Below are 13,852 nucleotides of genomic sequence, written 5' to 3' on the forward strand. Positions count from 1 at the left end.
CTGCACTGAAAAAGGTTGGGGGTCTGGTGAAAAAATAAAGTACTTCTGCAAGCACTGGAACAAAACTTTTCTACGGATTTGTGCCTTAAATTGACTTACTGCAAGCTCTGATTCAAAGCTGCCTTATCACTGTGGAATTGATATGTGCTTTCCCCTTTAGTTTCTCTGACTGAAGGATAAAGCCAAGGATAGTCTGTGGATGCACAGGTATATTGAGTTTCTCCATTGTAACCTGGACAACGCATGGTTTGCTGACATAGATTGACCAGGAATAGTGACCATGAAGTTACTTGTTTTTTGTTTGCCACTCCAGGACTGCTGAAGACTTGATGATGCTATACAGAGATCTTGTGAGTTTTATCAGGAACCTATTGTTATTCTGACATAACGGTGACAAAGCTCCTTTCATTTGCTTTGACTCTGTATTAAAGAGTTTCTTCTCTTTCATCATTTTAAATCCTCTCAATCTAGTGGAGTGCTACTTTGGCAGGACGGAGCTGGATCCTTGTAAGACAAAATGGTCCAGGACTTCAGCATGGCAGAAACACGGGACACAACTATTGTATGCTTGGTATTTCTAGCAAGTTTAAACTTCCATGTTTGCAGCTGTCACTCCAGTTAATATGTTCGCTAAGTGCCAAGACAGTAATCTAGGCAGTGGCATCCAATCAAGATCATCCCAGTGCAGAAGAGGAGAAGCAAATTCAACTGCAGCAATGCAGCATAGTATTTCTTTGGAAGGACTGCCCATGCCAAGTGCCAATGCTTTATTTTATTAGGCAGTAAAAGCCCCTTTTCCTGACACTGCTGACATAGGACAAAAAGATAATTTTGCCTTAAAATATTGAGTTGAAGGTTAAAGGTAACAGACAGACAAGTGAGGATTACTGGTCAGAAATATTAGAACCATTAGACCACTGATACTGTTTTAGTGACTCTGCAGTCTAACCATTGTGGCAGTCTTCAGGCAAATTAATTTTAAGAAAGGCTCCGAGGAGATCAGTGAAGTAAATCAGCAAATTGTTACAGATTTCCCTTACCAAAGCAAGAAGCAGCATGCAAGCAAGACAAACCTTGCACAAAAATTGAAGTGAAGCATTAATGGCTGATACTATGGTCTCTTTTCATACTCCATTGATTTCAGCTGTGGCTTGAACTCTGTTAAACTTTAATGTCAATGTAAGTTACAAAGTGACTTGCTCAGAAAGACTGAAAACACTCTTCAAAAACAACTTTCAAGTGCAGAAAAACCCTAAATTGAAAAGGCCAACACAGTTTTGATGAAAGACTGCAAAACTAGGTCCAACCCTCTGAATGCAACAACTTTAAGCCACTGATTGGAGGTACTGCACGATGTGTTTATTTGCAGCAGCTGGGAGAAGAATTTGTCTTTGCTTCTGTTGCCTGTCACGGAACAGTCCAGGAGAATGTCAGGCAGAGGGGGGCAGTAGCACCTCAAACTGTCAGCGTTACATCTGGTGAGCAAGAGTCACAGTCAGGGGTAACTTCGGTGTTTCATTAATACAGAGCTTTTGTGTAGACTTCCAGAAGCCACCTTGAAACCAGAGTGATCTGTTTGCCCTGACAATGAATCACTGATTTTATTAATTATGCTATTAATCATACACTTACTTTACTGTCTTACACTGATTTGCCTGTCTTTATCATAGTACTTATTTCACAGAATCACAGAATCATCGAGGTTGGAAAGAACCTTGAAGATAATCCAGTCCAACCATTAACCTCACACTGACAGTTCCCAACTACACCAGATCCCTCAGTGCTATGTCGACCCGACTCTTAAACCTCTCCAGGGATGGGGACTCCACCACCTCCCTGGGCAGCCCATTCCAACACCCAACAACCCCTTCTGGAAAGAAATACTTCCTAATATCCAGTCTAACCCTGCCCTGGCACAACTTGAGGCCATTCCCTCTTGTCCTATCGCTCATTACTTGGTTAAAGAGACTCATCCCCAGCTCTCTGCAACCTCCTTTCAGGTAGTTGTAGAGGGCGATGAGGTCTCCCCTCAGCCTCCTCTGCTCCAGACTAAACAACCCCAGTTCCCTCAGCCACTCCTCGTACAACATGTGCTCCAGACCCTTCACCAGCTTCATTGCCCTTCTCTGGACACGCTCGAGTCATTCAATGTCTTTTTTGTAGTGAGGGGCCCAAAACTGAACACAGTAATTGAGGTGCGGCCTCACCAGTGCCGAGTACAGGGGCAAGATCACTTCCCTGTCCCTGCTGGCCACTCTATTGCTGATACAAGCCAGGATGCCATTGGCCTTCTTGGCCACCTGGGCACACTGCTGGCTCATGTTCAGCCGGCTGTCAATCAACAGCCCCAGGTCCCTCTCTGACTGGCAGCTCTCCAGCCACTCCTCCCCAAGCCTGTAGCGCTGCTGGGGGTTGTTGTGGCCCATATCTATGAATCTGGAAAACTTTCCTTTTCACAGCAACTCAGAAGACATTCTGAAAGATTTGAGATTTATTTCAAAGTTGATTCTTATATCATTCAAGGCTTAAAAGCAACATGTAGTTCCAGAGAACCTCACAAAATTCAGGTAAGAGGTACAGCATAAGGTACTGGTTGTACTGGTACCTGGATTCCAGTCTCCCCAGTTGCTGGCACCTGAACATACGATCCCCCAAGGGTCCCACACTTGTTCCTCCCCAAATTACCTAAATCCCTCCCTTTTCCTAGCTTTGATTCCTCCCCTAAACATTCCATAATAAGTCCTGTGCAATGCTAAAATGCTTTTCCCCTGCATCCCATAATGTGCAGCACACCCCCAAGGCAGTAACCCCCATAGTCCTGGAGGGCTGCTCCCAACACTCACCGTGATGAGTTTCACACATGGACAGTGGGGCTGATGGCTCTGCTGGGTCAGCCCTGGGAAAGGCCCAGACAAGGTGCTCACTCCTTGGGAGTCTGTAACTTGGGTTGTCACCTGCCACTGTGCCCCTGTGCTCCTCTGGGCTTGTGGAGGTGGATCTTTGATGGGCTGATGGCCCCTGTGATGAGTAGCTGGGCTGGGTATTATTTGGTCTTTCCTGCCATTGTCTCTCTGTGGGCATGCACACGAGCTTTTACCACATGACCTAACAATATGTACCCCATGACATGTTTCTAGCACCTAAAACTGAAAAGCTTTGGGAAAAAATAATTTATAGCAAACACAGTAGGAATACCAGCCTAGACTGGCTCCTTGGCTTGCATTAAAACATGAGTGCGGAGAAACAAATCTATCTGAACTGAACTTGCAACTCTGGCTTACCGAGGTATTATTTACTAATTATATCATAAGGATTGCAAATTGCAACAAATAACCTTGCTTAACCCCACTACTGTGTTATTGTCAGCACTTGAAACTTGTGAAATTCATGTGTACTTGAACGTTTCTGACCACCTGCACTGCAGCTAGTTTTTGCAAGTAAAACTCTTGTGTCTGCTCAGCACTTGGCAAAATTTTATTTGCCATAATTCAGTCTGCATGAGTCAGCTCTGCCTTCCTTCACAACACATTCTGGCCTGTCTGGAAATCTACTTTCTCTATGGTTACATAGATGTTCTATAAATCTCAAAATACTTTCAGTGCAGTAGGCAAAGAAGCCTTTGCCAATCTTTGAACAAATACAGTCCAGCTCTCCATCCCCTACAAAATAATATCTGTGCTTGGCAGGGAACAAAGTTGGGACATGAATATTTTATTTTATACAGCTGTTAAGTAACAGAAAATCCTTCAAATGAATAAAGTAGTGCGTACCATTTACTGTTTTAAAAACTGTGTAGGTTTCTGGTTCAGAAACCAAACCAGCATCTCTAGAAGTACTATTTTTGATGGAGCACATGCTTTGTGCCTTCTACCTTCCTGATAAATTATTATTCAGAATCAACATCAGAAATGCACCACCCCTGTTGTGTTAGGTGTGGAAAGTAAATATTACCTTGTCCTTTTGTTTATCCCATTGGTTTTTGTGCCTTCAGGTTTAAATAAAGACCTAGTCTAAAGACAGTATCTAGCATTTGCTCAAAAGGAAGAAAACAGTTGAGTACTGATGTAAAAATTAAACCTGGCAGCAGCATTAAGTGAGGGCTCATTGCTTCTGTATTAGCTGAAGGGAAAAAGAGGAGGCACAAAAGGAAATTTAGCATGAATAATAGAGCTGAATCTAATAAAGGGGTCAGAGCTGTCACACATCAGGTAGGTGTGGCTGTTTCTAAGTAGTTCTTTATAGCTGTGACAACAAGCTGAACTCTCCCGATGAGGAAATGCCTCTCATTAGCAAACAAAATTAAACAGGACACCGCAAGAGGAACATGTGCAGATCGCTGTGCTGCAATTACTACTTTTTGACCATTCAGAAATAGTTGTTGCTTTACTTTAGTTTCCTTGATCCCTGATCAGTAACCGTACACAAAGCGTGGCTTACACTTGGCAGTAACTGATTTTTGGTGTTCATTTATGTTCTGGCTTAACTTTATATGTGTTAAACATACACTTGCAGAAACATGTCTGTCAACAAACTTAGACAGTGCCTGGTCACTTCTGGTGTGTTTTCCTGCAGTACAGCAGAGAAAATAAGCAGTATTATGGAGTAAACTGAGAGCAGGGAAAAAGTCATATTACCTACTGCTGCTCAGTTCAGGCTAAGCAACTTTACTCGTGATGTCTTTTGCTATCAGTGGAGATCTTCCCTTATACTCTAAAGATAGCAAAATTGCTTGTAACAGGAAACTGAGGACAGAGTACAGATAATGATTAAAAAGTAAAGCCTTAATGTAAAAATTGTGTTGCTTTTAGTATTTCTAGTTTCTCCATCTTCATTATATCTTGTTAGCTTTTGCTATTGTATGTTGGTTTTGGCTCAGATACGACAAGGACATGCAGGATAGTAAATGATAACATAGTAATACCAGAGGATGAGACATTGCTTATAGTAAATTCTGCTTCTCCCACACATTTCGTCTTAATTGGTCTCCTCTGGGTAGCTGCTGTGCTGCAACCCTGCCCCTATGTCTGGAACAAGTCTCTGTGTTATCATACCATTGGTTTCTTCTCCTTTCAGCTGTCTTTTCTATTACTCATCAGTTATTATTAAGTAATTTCCCTTAATGGCTTTCTGAGACAAACTAATTAATTCCCGCAGTTTTAAGTTCTTTTGCAACTGTCTACTCGTTGCTACAAGAGTACTACTTACCACCAGAAGGGACTTTTATTTCACCTGGTACTTGACATCAGCCCCCAAAGCTGCATGTTGAAGCTTGCGAAAAGCACCCTCCCCAAACCCTGAGATGGCCAAAGGCAGCATCTGCAACAGTGCCTTTACAAACTCCACCTTCATAAAAGTAGTGTTTTTCTTTTGAACCTACTTTAAACAGGAGTCAAACTATGAATGGAAACAATATTCGTTCTAGCAAACCAGAGGACAAAATTCTTCATTTTAAAGAAATGGTAATGTAGTTACTGATTAAAACAAAACAAAACAAAAAATTTAGACAAAGTAGATGTAAAATACTAGTTCATGCCTCAGACATCACTAAAAAACCATCCCTGTAAGAGTCTTCTCAGGCGGGGTAAGAATTCAGCTTCACTTTGAGTATGCATTTTTTATAGCTCATACTAAACTTTGGATGACTATATGCTGCAGTTCCAAGGAAGAGTGACTGAGGGGCTGCTGCATGCAAATGTGTCTTCGAAGCAGCCTGTGAGCCCTGCTCCTCTTCCTGCTGCTTAATTAATCTCACAGATATTTATTGTTCTAATACCGCTGATTAGCTCTGGTTGGTTGTGGTAATGCAGATGAAACAGCATTCAATTTGTCTAGAATAAAAATACACAAAGCTTTGATGTGCTGATTTTTTACACGAGGTTTTCTCTCTAGGAAGTCAGCTGAATTTTGCATTTTCTCTGACTTCTCCCTTCCCAGGCAACACAGCTCATAGTATTGAAGGTTTTCCTGGCTTCAGTTTTGTATCAAAGAAGGTGTTAGGCAACACCTGTAGTTACTGCAAATGAGGTACATTGCTGCTTTTCTATAGGGATCTCACATAACATTAATAACATAGGGGGGTCCTTCCCCATCTGCCATATTTACAGAATCAACTATCCCAGTGTTCTTTATACACTTCCTGCTTTGTGCACTTTGTCCCCTCAAAGTCAGTGGCTAAGCACTATGTTTGGCTGACATTTTTTTAAAATAAGTTTAATAACTTATCTTCAGATGGCAGTATGTTTTCAGACAGCAGAGAAGCAATTTGGGATTTTTTTTCAATATCATATAAGGAGTCTCATTTCCAGTAGTGAAGAAGGCATATATATCTTCTTCCATATGCTCAGGTTGGAAAAACTGCATATTAAAAATAAGCCACTATTGCTTTTATTTAGCATATGAATTACCTAGTGTGGAGAGAGAAGAATTGTTAACAGCAAGAACACAAAATATCAAAATATGTAATTAATAGTTGTAAACATTGTTAGGGTACAAAATTTCACATGGTGTTCTAAGGTGGTATTCAAAGCTAAGATGTTACAGCTTCCAGGTATCCCTTGTTTCTGCTGGAGTTTGCAACAGAGGCAAGGGATGCAGCAAAGCTAGTAATGAGAGTTCCTGAAGGTCATGTTCTAGCCTAGACATAGGCTTAAGTAGTTGCAGAACTGTATATAAAATTAAAATCATCTAAGTATACATTAAAAATCACCCCCCATATGATTCATCTTCCCTTTGATCATGTGCACAAAACACACGCCCGGCCCCCTGCGCAGCTTCCTAACTCTCCCCCCTGGCTTTCTGCACGGCCTTTTGTCCAGTGGGATGAATGTCACACAGTACAAGTCCGCTCGCTTGGTGGGACCTGGCAGTGACATTAATTATAGAAGAAAAGAGCCGTGAGGTTCCTTGAGAAGACACCTAATTTGGTGTTCAAGCCAGGATCAACTGTATTTACCGGACTCCTCACAGGTATCTGTCTAACCTGTTCTTAGACACTTTTGTTGATAGATTTTTCCACTGCCCTTCCCAATACTTATCCACTTTAATCAGTAACCTGATCTTTTTCTTTCTATGAGAAGAAACATGTTTATCTGGTTTATTGTTATCTTAATTCTCTCTACAGTAGCCTTTATGAACCTGTAGACTGTTATGTCCGACGTAAGCACTTGCCTTGGATCCAAAGCAGGCTGTAGGTGTTGTCTACACAACAAAGTCACATTTAGGACTATTCTGTATCACTATAATGTATACTAAATGGATTAACAGCTGCATTTTAAGAGACATTAGAAAGTAATTCAGATGAAAAATTGTCAGATAAGAGACTTTTTAAATGGGCTCCAAAGGAGTCTGCTCTTGACCCAGGGCTGCTCTGTTATCTCAGTCAATTATTAAATGAAGCACTTGCTCATGAAATCTGCAGGTCACTTCAAAACAATCGAAGCCAAAGGCCACCTGTGCTGGAGACCACCGAGTGATTTAAATCACAAAGTCAGCAAGGACCCCTTCAGCAACATGTGTTTTAACCCACTATATGGCAAATATCTATGCATCAAAGATGAGGCTGCTGGCTGTGCATAGGAACAAAAACACAAAGCATGCTTTTGGGCTGGGAATAAGGAAGGAGAATACTGTATCTTCAAAAGCATTAAATCAGATGGGAGCTGAGGAGATCATGAGGGACAAATACACGGATGTGAGCTGCCAATGCAATGTGGCAGCTGTAACAGCAAATGCAAACATTAGGTGTCTAAGCAAAAATACTGAGGAGTGTATGTGCTATTATGTGACTATGACCATTACAGGGCACAGCAACATGACTACATGGGAATCGCGATGAATGATAAAAGGTGTAACAAACTGGAAAGGCTCATTGAGATCCCAGGAGAATGAGTCAGTGGAAAAATCTGCTCTGTATGAAGGTGGTATGTAATTATCTACACAGCAAAAACATAGCAGAAAGGCAGTGTAATCTTCTGTACATAGCAAGATCCACTCACTGAAGAAGGAAAACGATTAATGTTTAAAAATGATGGCATTTTTCATGCATTTCCTTCCTATAGGATTCTTTAATTTTTGAAAAAATAAATCCCTGAAACCCTGCATATTTCAGTACGCTGAGCAGTGCCTGGTGTGAGCCAAATTTAGCTCCCTGTGCCATCGTCCTCCTCCTCCCCAGTGCAGGTGGCCCAGTGGGACAGGCTTCCCCTGGGGAGCACCACCAGGCACTGCCAAGGGCGCCGTCATCCCTCTCCCAGGGGTGCACAGCGGGGAAAAAATAAATTAATCTGAGAGTCCTGCCTGTGCAGAATGATCAAACCAGAGGTGTTAGCTTTTCAGCTTCCACAAGAAACCAGCAGTTGAGATAGGACTGAGATTATTCTAGTTTATTACCTTTTTCTCCTAAATATATACAGCTTGAAAACTAAGAGAAAGTAATTTATGGAGCAGATGGGGAGGCAGAAGTTGGAAGCAACAGTGAGAAATAATTCGGCAAGGATGTGGTAAATTTTCAGGTCTTTAAACGGCAGCTTATTACTGTGCAGAAACCCCCCTGCAGAGCACAGGCCCGGCAAAGGCCGGGCGATAGGCACGGCTCTGCCTCCCCCCTCCCCCCCGCGGATCCCAGCATCGCTCCCTTAGCCTGGGCCAGACCCGGGAGGCGGCACCCCAGGGCAAGGCTCAAGACCCTTCATTTAGGCTCCGGCTTTACACCCCAAGTACCGGTGCTCGCCTCGTCCGGGGCTGCCCGCCCGTCCGTCCCCGGGACGAGGTCGAGCCCCGCCAAGGGCCCGCTTCCAGCCTCACGCCCTCACCCCCGACTGCCGGGCGCGGAGCCGGCACCCAGCGGCGCCCTCGGCCCGTGCCCGCGGGGCCCGGCTCCCTCCCCCCCTTCCTTCCCGGGCGGCCCCCGCCTCCGCCGCCATGTTGTGGGGCTGACGCTGCCGCCGCCGCGGGAGGCGGAGGAGGAGGAGGAGGCGGCAGCAGCCCGCGCGGAGCAGGCGCTCACGGGCAGCGCAACAGGTACCAGCGGCTGGGCGGCCTGCGGCTCCTCCGCGCCCGGAGCAGCGGGACCACGGCCCGGCCCGACCCGCGGGGCGGCCTCGTCCCCAGGGCGTGGGGGGCGGCTGGGGAAGGGAGGTCCGGGGCGGGTGAGGGGGGGGCCGGGGGGGGCCGAGCTCCGGCGGCGCGGAGCTGTCAGCCCGGCCCTCGCTGCGGGCCCGGGGCGGCCGCGGCGGCGCCGTGCGGGAGGCGCCTGTTCCTGCCGTCCTGACAGCACCGCCACCGCCCGGGCGGGGGGCGGCCGTGGGGAGGAAAAGGCGAAGTCTCTGTTGCCCCGAGCAGTTTTATTTCAGTTTTTTTCGCCGCTTTGAGGGTGGTGGAGTTTGGGGTTAGTTTTTCTCTTAAAAATAACGATTTGCGGATGTTTCTTCGTGCCGGAGAGCAGCTGACTTGCCCGACTCCTCGGCGAGGCCGTCAGTCCCTCCCGTTGGCGGCGGGGCCGGGCGCTGTCAGGCAGCCGGGCTGGGCAGCGGTCCCCGTCCCCGCCGCGGTCCCCGTCCCCGCCGTTTCTATGGGAACTGCTCTTCCCGGCAGCTGGCTCTATCGCCGGGCCCTGAAGTTTGGCCGGAGAGCTCCGCTGCCGGTCTGCGGGGCGGGGGGGAGGCGGCAATCCGGGGAGAGCTGCCGAGAGCGGCGGTGGCTCCGGCTGCCAGCGCTGCCGCTCGGCTTTGCTTTATTACGGCTCTGCAAGGGGACGAAATACCGGTGTCGGTGCCCAGACAGCTCCCCATCCGCCCGAGGGAGCGCTCTGCTGAGGTGAGGTAGCTCGGACGTGTTACGAGACCCCGGTTTGCTGTGGCGATGGTGATTCTGTTTCTTGTACTGTGAAAACCTAGAATTTGGAGAAATCGAACTGGTTTCTGCAGTTAAAGTTTGTAACTGTTTTGTCTGTAATAGACTGGCTTTCCTCGGTCTCGGCTTTGCACTGCGGCATGTAGTAATTCAGAAAATAAAATGAGGCCAAGGTACCTGATTCGGTTCCCTAAACATTAAGATACTATTTTGAATATATTAAATGGTTTTCACAGCAGTTGCACTTTGACATCTGTCACAAAGCAGAACTTGAAAGTAGATTGTGCTTTACATAGTACCTATGATCTTTAACCTGTGCTTATAGCAGTTCTCTTAAGCATCACTTGGAAATTCCCCATCTAAAACACTGGAATGAGAAGTTACAAGCTGCTTGCCCTTGCGTTCAGGCTGCCCTATTGTACACATCTCTCTTTTGGGAACATGTTTTTTAAACTTGTTTTTGTTCATGCTTGCCTGTGGTGGCAGCAGCTCCTACGCTTGTATGTACACAGGAAAACACAGAAAGCACGTGAAGCAGTACGGCTTTGCCGCAGCGTGGGTAACAGCAGTGGTACATAAAATGGAGCTTGCGTTCAAGATTTTTAAATTGTTCATCTCAAATTTGGTTGAAATTCAAACGCTTACACAAGGGCATGTACTGCTGGGACAAGGGGTAAGAGTTTTAAACTGAAAGAGGGTAGATCTAGATTAGATGTAAGGAAGAAGTTCTTCACTGTGAGGGTGGTGAGGCACTGGCACAGGTTGCGCAGAGAAGTTGTGGCTGCCCCCTCCCTGGAAGTGTTCAAGGCCAGGTTGGATGGGGCTTTGGGCAACCTGGTCTAGTGGAAAGTGTCTCTGCCCGTCGCAGGGGAGTTGTACTGGATGATCTTTAAGGTCCCTTCCAACCCAAACCGTTCTGTGATTCTATGACTATAGCTGTAACATCTATATCCACTGAAGTGATGGTGATGTTTAGAAATAATGAGCATTAGGAACTAATTGGATAAGTAGCTAGCTGGGCTTCATTCTTCTACTAAACTTTGTTAATTTTTATTTCCTTGTTTCTACTCTACCTTTCCTGTTTGGTTTGTCTGTATTTTTTAGTCTGACTAAGCTGGGAGGGGCATTCACACCACTGTACCCCTGGATATTTAGAGAAACCTTAGTTCAGGCTCTAGGCTCTCTATGATGTTAAGAGAATCGGATGCATCCCTGCAAAAATGGCTTCAGGCTGCTTCGCGCTCTCTGTTATGCAGACATTTTGGTCAGATTAGCCTCCTAACTCAGATGCCTAAATTAGATCAAGTGAATATGCTTCTCCTTTTAATTACTATCCTGAGGGAATTGCATGTATTTTTTTTCTCCTCTGTCTAGACAAGATCGAGGGTATGGGATCTGTCCCTGAGTTGTTGGCTGCCACTGTAATATAAGCAGAAAGTATGTTCCTGTGGCACTAACAATAACAAAAATGTGGTACCTATGGCTTGTTCGTGCTAATCACCATAAGGGGTTATCTACCATAGGTGGTGCTCTGCTATCAGAGCTTTCTGGCTACTTACTTTTTTCAACATTCTTCTTGTGGACAGAGTGAGATAGTGACCCATGGATGATTTTGAACTGTGTTGTTGAGAAGGCTTTACTTATTGAGATTCAGGTATTACAATGATTGGGACTGTGGCAGTTTTTACAGTAGGTTTTTTTACAAGTATTTCTGTTGTAGTCTTTAATATTGAAAAGTGAATTAATTCCATGCCATAGCAGAGTAGCAGCTATTAAAAATGAAGCTAAGTTCTGTAGGTGATAGTAATTCTTCATTGAGCTACTCATGTGGAGCTGGTGGGGGAAATGGGACAGCATTTGAAAAGTGAAAGGTGATGTAGCGCTTGGCTTGGGGCATTATCGCAAAGCTTCACACCCCTTGAAAACAGGTGTCTGTCAGGAAAAGACCTTGTGATTAGTACCTGAAGAGCAGTGTAGTCCAGATCACTAGTCCTGTTGGAAATTGAGACAGAGGTCTCTGGTCTGAGAGATAAACCACTAATTAACAGTTTACAAGTAAAGTCTCTGCTCTTAACTCAAAAGATTTAGTTTGATCGGCATGTAAAATTTGTGAAATCAGCACTTAATGAGGTTTTCTTTTAAAGTTCAGAGCTGTTCTCTTTACCTCTTTAAAACTGGTTTAAAAGTTGGGCATCTTTACTTTTAATGTTCATTTCTTGAAATACCTCCAGTATCTTAGTTTTAAAAATAGCTTTTAACTGCTTCCATTAGCTTTTATTTACCTAAAATGTAGTCATAGAATAATACCATTTTGAAGGAACTTCTGGAGATCATCTGGTCCAACACTCACTAAAAGCATGGCCAGCTTCGATCAGGTTGCTCAGAGCCATGGCTGGTTGTGTTTGGACTACCTCCGATAGAGCTTCCACAGGCAGGGCAGCCCTCTCCAGTTTGGTATCCACACTGCTCAGAGTGTATCCCATCCCGTTGCCCAGATTGTCCGTGAAGACATTACGCGATACAGGCCGTGGTATCAACCCCCTGGGGAACATTATTGGTTCCAACCAGATGGATTTTGGACTGCTGGTCACAGCCCTTTGAGTCTAGTGGTCAAGCTAGTTTTCCACTCAGTTTACAGTCAACCTATTCAAACAATATTTCACCAGTTTGGCTCTAAGGATACTGTGGGAGATCTTGTTGAAAGCCTTTGTAAAGTCAGAACAAGCTGCTCTGCCTTCATTCACAGAGCCAGTTATCAACACAGAAAGCTATCTGTCAGGCATGGTTTGTCCTGGGGAGATGCATGCTGGCAGCTTCCCATCACCTTTTTGATCTTCAGGCATCTGTAGGTGGCTCCCAGGAATATCTGCTCCATAATCCTTCCAGGGACTGAAGTCAGACTTAGCAGCCTTTTGCATTGTTGAACTGTCCCTCTTGCCCTTTTGAAGATGGGTGTGATGTCTGCCTTTTTCCAGTCATCAGGATCCTTGACCGGTCACCAAGACCTTCCAAAAATCATAGAGCTTGGTCTTGCAGTGACATCAGCCAGTGTTCCTGGCAGCACTAGTGCTGTGTTACGTTCCATATATATATATATATGCAACTGCTATACTTCCTTGTTTTCAAGTTACTTTATTTTGACTTCTGAAAGCTGCTTTCAGTTCAGTGTAATGCCACATCTCTTGGCAGGGTATATTAGATGATGGATCCTTTACATGTTTTTAAATTCTTGGGGGAAGCTTGATGTAAACATAGTCCTTTTGTGAAGATTGTGAGAGCAGTAGGTTGTTGACTTTGTGAATTTGTGGTGTTGCTTTTAGATTGGAGGGCTCATTTCATGTGACTGAATGATGTGGGAAAGCCAGTGACCTTTCTTTACCTTTTTTGTTTTAGGTGATGATTGGTGATTATAAAGATAACAAAGATAATGTAGAGCTAATTAGAGAATTCTCCTTTTTTATGACTGACTAACCTATTTCAAGCACTATCACTTGTCGGTAAAACACTTAACACAAAGTGTACTTTGACCTTCAGAGGTTGATCCTTGGTATGCAGTGAAATAGGGTAGTTACTGTATTCTTTTTAGCTTTAAAAACACATTATCACCCTTTAACTTCATCTTTTAAAACTGCATTTTCCTTGTGTACCCTGGGTGATGACAGATGATGCAACAGACTATTTTGGTGGGAAGAACCCTTGTTAGAGTGCCTGGCTGGATTTGTTGGAAGTGCTACGCAGTTGGGTTAAGTGATCCTGAAATTTTCCAATGCTTAGTTGCAAATATTGCAGATGCCTGAATTACAATTTTGAATCCTGGTAAGTATAGAACTCAGAGGCTTATGTCTACATAAAAGTTCAAGTTCCTTCCAGAGACAGACCAATGTAAACTGAAATTTTAAGCCAGCTGTGAGCTGGTGAAGCCTTGTTTTCTGCGGTGTTGGCTGAGTCTAATCAGACGTAAGCTTGTGCTGAAATTTTTCTTGTGGTTAGTATATTTAGAGCA

The 13,852-nt window shown here is 44.5% G+C and overlaps 1 protein-coding gene across 5 annotated transcripts in view; it reads left to right on the top strand.

Annotated features, from left to right (window-relative positions):
• Positions 1 to 8,923: 8,923 nt before the first annotated feature.
• Positions 8,924 to 13,852, top strand: part of ITSN2 (intersectin 2) — an 86,359-nt gene continuing 81,430 nt past the window's right edge. For 4 of the 5 annotated variants that reach the window (XM_074861446.1, XM_074861449.1, XM_074861450.1 and 1 more), the window contains exon 1: positions 8,924 to 9,018. The gene's annotated coding sequence lies outside the window, so the exon portion shown is untranslated. Of the gene's footprint in view, positions 9,019 to 9,285; positions 9,386 to 13,852 lie in introns of those variants that run through there. The other variant, XM_074861448.1, reaches the window with a different exon arrangement.

The sequence above is a fragment of the Strix uralensis genome, chromosome 3 (genome assembly GCF_047716275.1).
Source record: "Strix uralensis isolate ZFMK-TIS-50842 chromosome 3, bStrUra1, whole genome shotgun sequence".
Taxonomy (NCBI): Eukaryota; Metazoa; Chordata; class Aves; order Strigiformes; family Strigidae; genus Strix; species Strix uralensis.